Here is a 14029-nt window from a genome sequence, read left to right as displayed (position 1 = left end):
TTCACTACTGTACATCCCCCGTCCTAATGATGTTAACTGAAGGGCTACAGCAGGCTACATAGCAGATGTCTGCTCTGGCTTCTTAACCCTCTGTAATCTGTAACCTACACAGTACTAATATATGTTCAAGTGATTTCTGTTTCACTGGAAGAACTAGCTTGTTGGGATGAGACCTTAACATGGCACTTCATACATTTCAAACACACATGCGGGCAGAGAGACACAGACAAGGTAACTAGCTATGTCCTCTTTGTTCTCTCAGTGAGGCGAGATATATAAAGGGTGTGAGAGAGGGAGGGAGAGTATCAAAGATATAAAGACAAGAGGAGAGAGGTGGAGGGGGGCACAAAGACAAAGAGAGAAGTAGTAGTGAGAGAGGTAGAGAGATGCATGAGACAGAACGGCTCCTGGAGAATAAGCAGGAGGAGAGACAATGAATAGCAGCTCCTCCACAGAAAGACACATGATGAATGGGTCTGCTGCCTAAAAAGCCAGCATGTGTCTGTTCACCCCACAGTGTGTATGTGTGTAACTACAGAAGCAATCCATCTGGGCCTTTGTGGCAGTGTCCACACTGCAGGTTGATATCCAGTATCCCCTCCCACAAGACGAAACACTACCATCAGCTCCAAAAACAGCACTCGGGGTCACTTGTCAAACTTAACAGCAGGTAATTAAAAGTAATAGCAGAGCTTCCCCTTGGGTTTGACGATAGGCCATGTATGTATCCCACAAACAGCAATTAGTCAGCCAATTACCCCGGGGCCTAATTATAACCGCTGTCCATAGGAAGGCTTTGGGGGGGACAATAATGGGCTCTTATGGTAGCCTGTGTTTATCTTAGTAATCAATGATTAGCATGATCACTGGGAAAGGTCAGCACCTCACATGAAAGGCTGGCTGCCTAACTGACATTTCTGCTTTGCTGCGGTTAATTGGTACAACAGTAGCAAACTGCTGTTTTCTGTTAACAGTTTGTAAAAGTAAATATTAGAGTGCCATCTCAGAGGTTACATTGGGTGTTATGAATTCAAAGACTGACACACCAAACATTGCTAAAGACTAAAGTCATATTTTCATAGTTTCATGTAGGGGTTGGGCAATATATCAATTTTATCATTATTGTATTGGGGGCAGTGGTAGTGGCAGTGGTGGCCTAAAGGTTAGAGGACAAGCAGGATAAATCTGGGTGAGGAAAGTGAAAAGCAGTGCTTGTCCCTCACTCATTACCATCACTGATGTGCTCTTGAACAAGGCCCTTAAGCCTAACTGCTTTCAATGGAGCTGTTCAGTGGCCGGCAGAGCTACTTGGATTTGTACTGAGTAGCTTCCAGGTGTGAATGGGTGTACCTGGGTGAATGTGATCTGGGTGTTCCTGAAAAAAAAGAGAGGATTGCTCTCAGTGAAACTCCCTGATGAAATGTAGGGTTAAAAAATGATTATTGTGATATGATTTTATATCATCATCTTTGGTTTTTGATATGGTTCTTTTGTGACATGGCATAACATTCCCTAGTTTTAAAGGCTGCATTACAGTAAAGTGAACATACCAGACTGTTCTACTTGTTCTAACACTTACCTTTAAGCTCTTAGTCATTATATCTACATTACAGATGATTATTTATTAAAATAGTCATTCCAACAATATTGCTGCTTAATAGATATGTAGGTATTTGGTCATAATTATCGTATCATATTTGATTTTGTTGCACACTGCTAGCATTTATGTGCTGAGCATGAGTGCTTTTGAGGAGATTTCAAAATACAGATATACATTGTGTATCAGAATATTATTCAAAGCCCTGGTTTGACGTGTCTGAAATGTGAAGAACAAATAAATATTTTTGTTGTCAGATTGGCCAGCCATGCTAAGTTTGTTTTACTTAACCACTTAAAAATTGCTGCGTTGAGCTTTTATGCTATCAGTATAATATATACAATACATCTGACTCACGGAGCTTTATTGGCACGAACTTTAAGTGCAACGGTTACAACGATGCATTAGTTGGAGGCACTGTGTACTTTATTTGGTCTGATTCAATTAAATCTAGAGTAGGGGTCCTCCAGTGTGTGTGGGTGTGTATGTGCAAGGATGTTGTAGCTCTCAGAGCAGAGGGTTAGGCGGCAGAAGCTCCTCTAATCGAGTTAGCTGTGATAACAGGAGTGGCAGCTGGCTTTCCAGGAATATACTCTCCTACTGAGCATGCACTCCCTGCAAGTGGATTTCACACATACATACACAGATTCGCACACACAAATGCTCACAGATAAGCATGCATATATGCACGCAAATGCACCCAGCCCGACCCAGCTTTCTGTTTTGAGGGTTTTAAAAATGCATGTGTGGTGCTCTAGGTCTTCAGAGAGCAAATGCAAAATGTATGTACACATGGTGAGACAAGCTTATTAACACATCCATCTGTACATTCACACACCAGCTTCTATATATTTCTCGCTCTGTTAAACTCTATCCCACACAGCCCCCCTCACATGTGCTCACATGTCACTGTTTCTGTATATTTCAGTGTGTGTTGTTTATCTGCTGGCCGCTCTGTGAGCCATTTAGGTAGGTCAATAGGTGAATGACGCCTTCAGTGTCTGGCCACCTTTTCTGAACACAAACTTGAAAGCCCTCTCAGCCACATATTGGCCCATTTACCCTGTCTGAACTCACTGACCTGTGCCAAATTGTGTTATGAATAAGTTTGTATGGGTGACACATGACTTCAGATACAGCTCTTGGAATGGTTTGTTTTTTATGCAGGCTACTTCTGGGAGACTTCTCAAGATCTTGGCTATTTAAAGCAAGTCTACAGAAATATCGAAGATCAAGTCAACAGTCATAGGTAGGCATAGGCAGAAAAAAAAACCTTTTCAAAATATCTGATGTCATCCTGGTATTTGGCTATTGCTCATATTTGTTATGACACATTCTGCCTACACACTGCTATCAAATATATTTCCAATTATGTCATTAACACTTTCAAGATTCTGAAATTCAGCATGTGTTTTCTTCATGAGGACACAGACAGAACAGTGTACAGGTAAAACCAATCAGTACAGTGTACCACTATACTTTCTGTGTTCATTGCATACTGTATCTGTCTGTACTGCTCTATATTGCCCCCTATTGAATCCTACTTGGACATACTATACATACATAAATACACTGTACTTCTACAGTACAATATATTTTTTTAGCTACAGTTCATCCATAAGTTCATTTAAGCCAATCAGCTCTGTGTGTCTACAGTGTGTAGTTCCTTAACACAGGGCACAGTGGGAACCTCTTTGAGCAAGTCCATGCACGTGCTGTATGTTTGTAAAATACCACGTGAATGCATGTGTTTAAAGTTAAACATGACATGTCAGTGCTATGTACACACCATCTGCAAATGTGGAAAATGTGTGTATATCATATATGCTGTCTGCTTCAGAATAACCCTCGAGCTCCTTAAAGTATGTTGTATTCTTTCACTGACATCCTGTGTTTATGATTTCATGTGTACTGTATGACTATGTGTATTGTCAACATGCATGTCAAAACAAGTCATATTAACTTTGAAAAGCTATTCCGTGGTTAAGTAGAACTTTGGTCTCTCTCAGCAGATACCTATAATCAGCTGACATCAAACACACTTATATACATATATATAAAATATACAATATTCCTTTCTGTGGTGTCAAATATTTAAATATTTCTGTAACCCTGAAAGTTTTACAATCATAGGGACTGTAAAATGTATTCAGATTAAACAAAAAATCAAATACAATGGTAGATTGTGTGATTTTTTTGCTTCCTCTTTGGTCTGGTCTGCCGTTGCATTGTAACTGTTCATTTGCCTTTGTAAAAAATGCAGAGCTCTAACATATGAGCATCACTAATCTTTCATACCATCACATACATTTTGATTAATGGGAATCATATGCAGGGTTGTCAGGTTGGATTAGTGGTCAGCCATGCTGATCCAAAAATGGACACAAAGTTTGGTCAAAAGATTAGTCTTTTTTTAGTTTGTTTGTAACATGATTAACGTGTGTACTTGTATAGAAGTCATAGGCTACAATGGCTTAAAAATCGACGTCCTACGGTCATCCCAACATTGTGTCAGGCATTTCTATTTTTTTCTCATTATGCATCATCAGCCTTACGTGGTTAAAACAAATACTTCTAATTGAAAAAGATTTGAAAATGATGTGTATGGACAACTCAGGTTTACATACCATATCCTACAGTTGCTGTGTTTTAAAATGATATTGGTTGATTAATGGTACAGTATACATCAATCAATCTAACTAATTTCAATTAAATTTACTGAAGGTGGTAAGAAAACGCAAAAAATACATCAAAACTACATGAAACAGCAACAGAAGGACACTGACAACACTTGGACAAGGTAAATTCAATGCCTTCACTCAATGTGTAAATTCACAAGTCAAGTAAGAGCATGTCAAAATAAAAAGGCTTCAAGCTCTGGTTTCACATCTGATCTATAGGATCCCTCTCTTCCAGCTCCTCTCTCCTCCTCTGCAGCCTCCCTCTCCTCTCTCCCTTTGCTGGCCTCTCACACACAAAGGCAGGGGGAGGCAGAGGTGGAGGAGGAGGGAGGGGAAGGAAGGCACAAAGGGCTGGGAGCTGCTGGCTTGCCCTGGGGAGAGGGAGGGTGAGGGAGTGGATGGGGGGTAACAGGGGGTCAAAGGGGGGCCATGGGGGTGTAGAGGGCTAGGGGGTGGGGAGAAACCTGAGAGTCAGAAAGCCAGAACAGGAGCTGGGGTAGGAAGACGGGGAGAGGTGGTGGGAAGGGAGGGTCCGAGGGTGAGGGAGCACAACACAAGACAGCTTATAGCTCCAGTGGTGTTTTTTGTGTTTTTTATTCCACTTTGAAGGGGGGTTGGCAGTGGATTTGTTCAAGAAAGGGATTTGGTTTGGGAAATGCACATCCACTATCTACCAAAGCCTGTGTAAGCTTACAGCTGCCTCTCTTTTTTAGGTTCACGTCTTGTGCCCTCTTTGCCACAGCTCAGAACAACAACTACTGCACCTAAATTTTCTTCCCACAACAACATGAAGGCGGTGCTATACTAAAGCAAATCTCTGAAAAAGCTAGTGGGAGCACTAGTTTGTCCTCAAGACAATACAACTAATCCAGTTATGGTTCAGACCAAAAAGAGATGATCACACTGTGGGTGTGAATTTATGAAATACTCCACTAGATTATGTTTCTTGTTACTTCTATTGAGATCTTTGAGTTGCAGTGCAGGTAAAACCAAACCCAAGTTTAAAGATGTACCTTGTATGTTTTCATCATATGTTGCCATGGTCATTTCCTGTGAGGCAAACATGCAAACATTTAGCATCTGCAATCAGCAGCTAATTGCACAAATGTACTCTTTATTTCTTCTGATTATTATATAGACTGTCAGAGACTGGAGATAAGAGAGGCAAATGAAACGTTCTTAATCAGTGGAACAACTGGAATCCTGATACATAGTTTGTATTTGTCTTGTTTTTATCTACAATGTTGTTTAACACAAACTAGCGCTCTATTCCTCACATGCTCAGAATATAAACTTTACAGGGGAGCTAGCAATGTAGAAGTAATTTTTTTCTTGGTCTTTCACTTGTGGAGCCATTCATACAGATACACACAAAAGTCAGGTTATGTTCAGTCATACAAAGCCCAAAGCGCCACATGGTGGACTGTTGGCCTGTACATCAGGGTCCATACAGTATGTGACTTCAGGCTTTGTGGAACACTACATCCCAGTGTAGAGACAAGGAACAATCAATAAATGTGTGAAGAAAATCATTTTTGGACATATTTCTGCAACTCCAGAACAATGACAATCTGGCACATGATATGACTTATGTTTGCAACAGTATTACTTAAAGGAGTATTTGTGAAAACAGAGAAAAAGGGCTGTGATATTCACTTTTGCTTAAAAAGGTAAAACCCCACAACATCCACAATACAGTGCACCGCACCGGCACATTAACCACTCATGCTGATGGGTGACGTACTGCGAGTGGTGCAGTGCTTGGTTTTGGCTCAGAGTCCATTTTGAAACAGAAAGGGGAGCAGCTGGTAAGAAACAATATTGTATCATAGCTAAACAGTACAAAAATATGTTTTTGAAAGCATTTAAGGAGAGAAATAGACAATGAACAGGATCGTGGTTCAAATTTGTGATAAGAGTTTTTCCAGCCTTCGTTTTCATAAAACAGGAACAATATAGTGGCTGCTTCGGTTCACAATCTGTTGCAGCTAAACAGTATGATCAAATATGTTTTTGAAAATATTTCCGGTCAAAAATTAGCAGTGTAGTAACAAAATCTTGGTTGATAGTTTATCAGCACTGCCTACTGTAGTTTGATCAGAGTTTGATGCAATGACTGGTGGCGCTCTCTCTCGATCCAACTATACTCTTAGTGTCTGTGGATGAACTCTTACAAAATGCAGGACAATAATCTGTAGTTGATGCTGGCAAAAACGTGGGGTTGCAGGCAAAATGGAGAGATGTTTACCAGTGTTCATTTGCATATATTACCTACATTGTAGTAATACAAAGCTGGTTGAAAATCAGCAAAGCTACCGTTTAAGTGTATTAATTTTGTTCTCCTACTAATAATCATAATCATCTGTCTGGAGATGACAGTTGTTTCACATTAAAAGGTAACTTCCCTGTCTACCTGTCGACCCATTTTAGTTTGTATAAAAATATACCACATCCCCCATCCCACACACCCCCCCCACACACACACACACATAACCTTGCACTAATCTTGCACCATCTAACCTCCCCTAACTACCTCCAAAACCACCGTGGGGCCTTAAGACACTCACAGGTGCTCACATCAACACTGAAACACTTCATAGTAAGAGGCGTCAGAGTATATACTTAGCTGTACTATTAAAACACTGCTACAGACAGAGAGACACACACAGACATCTTACAAACACATACACACAAGTATAGAGCATACCAACAGAGGCTTGTGACAGCTGGGTAACGCAGGCCAAACAGCAAGCACAGCAAAGGACAGGGGGCATGTTGGGCATCTTCTTATTTGCAAACTCTGTCACCCCTACACACACACACACACACACACTCACACACAGACCCTGCAAAGAGAGCTTACATGAGATCTAGCACGCACACACACAAACCCAATGCCCTCTTTTGCAGGAAAGTTACATAACCAGAAAGGCAGAGGAGCTCTCTTTCTGCACACCTCTTTGTTTCATCACATCATTCCTTTCCTCTATCCTTTCTTTCATCCCTGCCTTGCTGTTCACTTATTCACAGCCAGTTGTTCTTTACTTGGACTCGGCATTTCTCGAACATGATTTTTTTTCACGACCAGCTGTTGTTTAAATGCATTAAAATCCCTTTGATGGCATAAATGTGACTGTTAAAAGCTTTAACAGGGAGAATGTGGTAATACGCCCTCACAGACCTCCAGGAGGTGGATGATGTCAGCTCCACCTCTCCTCCTTCCTTCCCTACACCACTCCTCCCTCGATGACACCACTGATGATGACAGAGGAGGAGGAGGGTGAAGAGGAGTCTCTCCCCCTACCTCTCTTTCCTGCCCTCCTCCTCACCCACTGCTTCCTGCCGTCCTCCCCCCGAGGCATCCTGAGTCAGCTCTCGCCACCTCTCTTCCTCAGTCTCTCTCTCTACATCCTCCCTTCAAATCTGTTCTCATTTAAACCAAAAGCATTGTTCTTTCTTTTTATTCCATGCCCTTCATTCTCAGGGTCTGAGACAGTTTCACGCATCTATTCAAAACTTCTTAATCACTGCTGTGACAGATTAAAGTCAGCACAGAATAAATAATTAAGAATTCTCTTTTAGAAAATGTTTGAAAATGTTCTGACAGCATAGATCCTTTTCTGTGTTGCCTCCACTGGGTGTGTGGCACATGTAGATGGCACATGGACTTGAGCATTTAGAAGAAAGAAAAGAACAAGGAGGAGGATGTAGACAAAGCAGATGGGAAAAACAGATGCCATGTCCAAATGTCCTGTCCCACGCCTTGCACTGAGCACTGTCACCTGCTTCTATGAAATAGGGTGTAATGCAAACTGGACAGTGGGCGACATCACAAGTTTCTTGGGGTATTGACATTTCCAAGGCCAGTAAAGTCTGACTCATAACATTCACTATTAGAAAGGCTCTGTGTAACTTTTAAAAAACCCTTATTAATGACACCAGTGGCCATTAAGTGAACCTCAGTCGGTATCCTGTTGTTACATATCGAGTCTAAATGTTGAAATGAGCGCTGGAAATACATTACAATGATATTTAGAATAATGTTACTATCTGTAATGTTTCAATATTTTATTTGGACCTTTGATGGCTTCAGCCAACATCCCAAAGCACCCAATGCCAGACAAATGCCCCGCAGCCAAGCCTCAACCAGCCAGCAACCCCAGGTTAGCTTGGGTTACAATTAGCTAGTTGGACACATTGCCTTGCATTGCTAATCAAAAGCAATAGTTAGTTCTACACTTTTACTTTGTGCAGTTACTTTAATAGCCATTTTCAGACAAAGATTCCGCAACAGCATTGCAACGAAGGCTCGCCTCTACACCACCTTTTTTTATTCACACTGAGCCGAGCAGGGACGGCATAACACTGCTCCAGTGTGTAATTTTACACAGCATGCCGGCATTGCGAAACCAAAAGAGGTTTTAAAGACAGTGACAGTACATGTCATAACGTAAATCTAAACATGTCTCCACCAACTGTTTATAATCTTATGGATGCTGTTATATTGTGTGTGATTGAGAGCCTGACTCACCATGCGTCATGGAAAACAACAAAAATAAGAGTGAGAGTGATGCTGTTTTCCGGGGGAAAGACTTGACAGGGAGGACTGAGCAGGTGGTGGTGACTTTTCCACATTAAATTTGGCGATTTTTTTCTATATAAGATGTCAAAGACAGTAACTAGAAAAACACAATAGTGGAAAGTGACAAAGACATGCGAGTTAACATTTTTTGCTCGAAATCACGTCACATTATCACTGCCAGTCAACAGCGGGAGCTGCTTTGCTCTTGCTGCCAGAGAGAGACACTATTTTCAGGCAGAAATGTGACACAGAGTTGGTAGGACAGATAGAGTGACAGCAACTTTTCTTTTAATAACTTTTATAACTTTTATATTAATTATTAATTACTTTTCTATTAATTCAACATTTTTTTCATCATATAAGTTGCAAAAGACACTGCCTGCAACCACATTACTATTGTTTGGTCTTGTAACATGGCTTTACTGGGTCGTAGTGGAGACATTCCACTTTTATTTCGAATGTCTTTTATTATGAGAGATATCCAGTGAAGGATATGTTTTGTTGTTGGACTGTGAACGCCATCAAAACGTCACACCCCTGTCCTATGCTGCCAGCTTACCCTTACACACAGTTCTGTTGCGGCTCTGTTACTACCTCCGCTGACAGATCAGAGGCGGAACAAAACTGTCCTATTACACCTCTAACTTTCATACAGATGGCGAGGCGGAATAACGGCACAATATTCCTGCCTTGAAAATCAGTGTGAATGGGGCTATTTATTGTTGCCTGGCTTGGCTAATGTTAGCTAATATCAGCTTGCTTGCTAATGCAGACTAATTGCTAGTTAACGTATCAAAATGCTGTTTTGAGTGGATAATGTTCGCTAATTCATCAAGACTCCTGGGACTGATCTGGCTGGTAAATTGGCTGGTTTGCCTTTGCAAATTACTGTACTTTGACAGCTGTTTGTGTACTCCATTTCTAAGCCCGAGTGAGCTAATGTAGCAGCACCACTAGTAAGCACCACTAGTGCTTTAAGGAAGCGGAAGAGACGCAGGCACAGCACTCAGGAGCACAGACTTCACATCCATTGAATTTTCTCTAATAATTTGTCTAGAGTCCTTTACATAAAAATCAGTCCACATGCTGCTTTATGCAAAGAAGAGGGACAGTGATGATTTCATTTTTTAAGTTACGTTACATTTCCTGACACAGTTACTGTAAAAAGCGATAAACACATTCACAAAATTGCTTCACATTGATCATATTGCACTCTTAACTTCAATATATCAGCATTTAAAATTTAATTTGATTGTTACTCCCCCTATAGTATCAACATCTGCAGGACAGTATGCTTACTGGAGTCTATGGACTCCTACTGATCTGCACAGCAAAATTGTGCAGCTGAACATATGCCACTCATCTACTATGTCTTAAACTTGATCCCTGTCCAAATGAAACGTCTGACAAAACTGGTCCCAGGTGCAGCATATGGAATTATTTCACTTACAATGAGCCAACATCAAAACCCTGGTGTTAAGGGTGCTGCCAAGCTCTGTAAGTCAAATATGCTGACATCATCATTGCCTTAGATTTATTATTAGTATGAAAGTTGACTCTCTGGAATCCTACCAACACTAGAGGAAATGACACACAAACAGCTTGCGAACCCTACAACATTTCAGGTATATAATAAGCAAAATCAGTACCAGGATACAGTACCAGCCATGTTGTGCATTCATCGATGCAGTGTATAAAAAACACTACAAGCTGTGATGATAGTAGATGAGGTACACTATGAGACTCAAACCCAAAGGGAAGGTGACATGAGGCACCATGTCTTAAGGGTGAGAGTGTGCACATGTGTAGAGAAAGATGAAGGCTGATTGACGGGCTGTCATACTAATAGATGCCAGTGCTCACAGTTACACGTTTACCAGAAAATGTACAGCAGTACTCTTCATTGTTCAGTCACTTGACATGACAATCAGTGTAATAGATAAGGTATGACCTCCACTACATAATTTACAAAGGGACCAATGATTGGTAAGACACTACAGTCTCGCCCAAAAATCACTCTTTCACAACTTTTGCAATACACTACACCTAATGGATGGAATATATATATGTGTGTGCGTACCAACCATCGTATGTACATTAGGACTACTTTATCTATAGTAATAGTACTGGAAAAACTGTTTTAGAGATTAGTTTTAGATACAAGTGAGTGAAATGAGAAAAACACTTCTTATACATTTAAAGGCACATCTTTATCTTTTTCCAAGAACCTCTCATCTCTCCCTCCTACTTTCTGCTCAGTAACATGTGTCTATGTGGTCTTAAGGAGGATTTTGTGCACATGTGCATTCATGTGTATAATGGATCTGATTCATTGCCAGCTGTAAATGTATGTAATAAAGCTGAGCAGGCTAAGTGATGGAAAACCCCAGGTGTGCGAGGCTCGGCTGGGTCTTGGGAGATGCCGGTGTTGCAGACTGTGTGAGTGTGTGTCTTTGTCCCTCTGAGATCAAAACAGTAGGTAAGAAGGGTGTTGAGGTGTTTGAGATGAAATTCAAAAAGTGTTTGATGGCTGTGTGTGTGAAAATGAAACAGAGCTGGTATTTGGTTAGGTGTGTATACACAGTAAGGGTGTTAAATGTATACAGCTCAACTGAAGTGCATGTGTGTGCTTGTCTGGCCCAAGGCCCAATCAATTTATTAGCTGTAGTGAAACTGGCAACTGCTGTAGCGAAAGAGAAAAAGACTCATACCTCCAAAAAACTGAGGTACATGTAAAATATTGAAGGCCTTGTCCACATGTACACAGATATTTAGCAAACCGAACATTTTCCTCTGCACTTCGGCCTCTAGATCGCATGCAAACAGCATTTTAGTTCACTAAATTGCTGACTTTCATTCATCTGCCTGTGGACAAAACAGAGCGTTTGCAAAATTATGGTATCACCTCAATTTGTGTTCACAATTTGATTTAGCAGTGTTTATGGTTGTGGATTATTTTCTTTTACACTACAAAGCTCACCACATGTACTCAGACAGTTCATCTCTGGTGCATGGTTAACATGGACTTTATTGCCGCCTACTGGCCTGGTGTGTTTGTGGTCAGTTTTTTACTTTATTTTTTAAACTGAGGGGAAAAACTATCTGTTTAGAAAAAATATCCATTTACATGTTGAAAAGGCCTAAATCTTCAATAGTCAGTAAATCATGAATTTAAACCAACACTGCAGGGCCTTTATAGAGGGGAACATTACTAAAACAACAGGCTACAGAAAAGCACACACATCAAATCACAAATACAAAAATATAAAAAATCAAACTGGTTCATGAGATATAAAGTTCGAGCAAGCAAGTAGCAGGTCAGCACAAACTTTAAAATAGTTTTTAATGTGTGAGTGAGTAAATGCAGCAAACCTTTTTCATCAGGCCTCATAACCTGAACGAGTCAGTCACAGAGACTCCATATAAGGTATATACTATGTCAGAGAGGCAACCCCTGTACCCCAAACAAACCATCAAAACTACAGGTCCATATTATAGATAGAATGGGCACAATGGTCTAATTGAGCGCAATATGGTTGGAATTTTGTTTCTAATGGTTATGATTTCAGTGGATAAGTGTCCTTTCAGGAAAAAGGGAGAAAACCTCCCCTAAGTTTGTATTTTTTTCTGAAACAGTAAGGACAGCTGAGATGGAAATTGTAGAGAAGAGGAGGCTCTACATAGATATGATGCCACATCTGTAGGGATTTATGTGTCTCCCAGCAAAACACTTCTAAATTGTGTGTTGAATTACACAAAAGCAGATGTTACATATGAACACTGGAACACGCTGGATATTTCAATACATCTGAGCTAGTCAAACATTTCATTGTTCTGAAAGAATCTCAGACAAATACATCTACTGGACAGACAAAACAGGAATGACAGACATCCCGACATAACAAAACAGGGAAGTCGTGTACATCCCATGTGTCACTGCAAGCAGGTCAAAGTCTGGATAAAAGGTCAAAAGTCTTACCTGGGCAGGTGGGTGCATGCAGCAAAATGTAGATGGCTCCCCTGCAGGGAAAACATAGTAATATGGATCAGTTTAATTTATCTGCTATTATTAACAGCCATTTGTGGGAAATTTTGGGGGATTTTTGTTGACTTTTTATGGAATGTATTGCAATTCTATTTAAAACATTTACTATATTTGTGAGTAAATGCTATGAATTAACAACTAGTTCTAACGGAATCTCTTCTAAAGACTACAACAGTAATTAGAAATAATATAGTAGTAGGTTTTATCGAGAGTATTATGATAATCAATCAATTCAGTCATTTTTTAAGCAAAAATATCAAAGTTTTGCTGGTTCCAGCTTTTTAAATGTACAGATTTGCTGCTTTTCTTCATCATGATTGTGAATGAAGAGTATTTAGGTTTTGACTGCTGTTTACTGTTATAATAGCCAGTTTTCATTAACCTGAAGTGTAAACTGAAGTGGGCCGGTCATATTCTACAGGTTGTTGTACAATGTACAATGCCCTAACCATAACCCTTGATAATACATCCTTGTTAGAATGGTTCAGCTCAAAACTGGTGGTGGAAACATTGGATGGTTTCACAAATCTTAAATGGATCTGGTTCAAGATCAATTTAAGGTTATAACATTTCTTTATATTTTGCAGACTAAACAATTATTCGTGATGGTAATCATTGATGACAACAATTATTAGTTGACAGCTGTGTATGAGCAATGTTCTTAAATGAAACTATCTAGCTGCTATGTCCATCTTACCATCACTAATGAGGCATCAGTGTTTTCCATTCCCACAATGTACAGTCCATCTTGAGCGGCTGATTTAACATTTGCCCATTTGTGCCTACAATAGGTCATGTAAGCCATTTCACTCATGGCTTCAGTCAGGCCCTGGTGGTTCCTCAAACACAGCACAGCAAGGCTTGGCCATGTTCCTCAGTCCTTCTCTGTGAATGGGAAAGATATATATTCATCTTTTTGATCAGAAATTTACAAAATGAGGCAGTAATTATGAAGAATATTAACATTTGAGAACAGTCATTAATATCACTGTCTGTCAAGTACATCTACATGGCCATTTTGGTAATAAACCCTGAACTACAACTGCAATTAATATGGTGGTTTTATGTTCTGATCAAATTCACAAAATGTAACAATGTGTTCAGAGACCTGCCTTTTCACAACT

General features: G+C 40.2%; 1 protein-coding gene across 2 annotated transcripts in view; it reads right to left on the bottom strand.

The window, feature by feature from the left end:
* kdm6ba (lysine (K)-specific demethylase 6B, a) overlaps nt 1-14029 on the bottom strand; it is a 100535-nt gene that overhangs the window by 84140 nt on the left and 2366 nt on the right. Inside the window, exons 2-3 of one of the 2 annotated variants that reach the window (XM_073474514.1) lie at nt 13603-13790; nt 12840-12880 (exon numbers count right to left, since the gene is read on the bottom strand). The gene's annotated coding sequence lies outside the window, so the exon portion shown is untranslated. Of the gene's footprint in view, nt 1-12839; nt 12881-13602; nt 13811-14029 lie in introns of those variants that run through there. The other variant, XM_073474515.1, reaches the window with a different exon arrangement.

The sequence above is a fragment of the Pagrus major genome, chromosome 10, assembly GCF_040436345.1.
Source record: "Pagrus major chromosome 10, Pma_NU_1.0".
In the NCBI taxonomy this organism is placed as follows: domain Eukaryota; kingdom Metazoa; phylum Chordata; class Actinopteri; order Spariformes; family Sparidae; genus Pagrus; species Pagrus major.
Note: the sequence above shows the minus strand (reverse complement) of the source record. Positions and strands in the feature narration are given on the sequence as shown.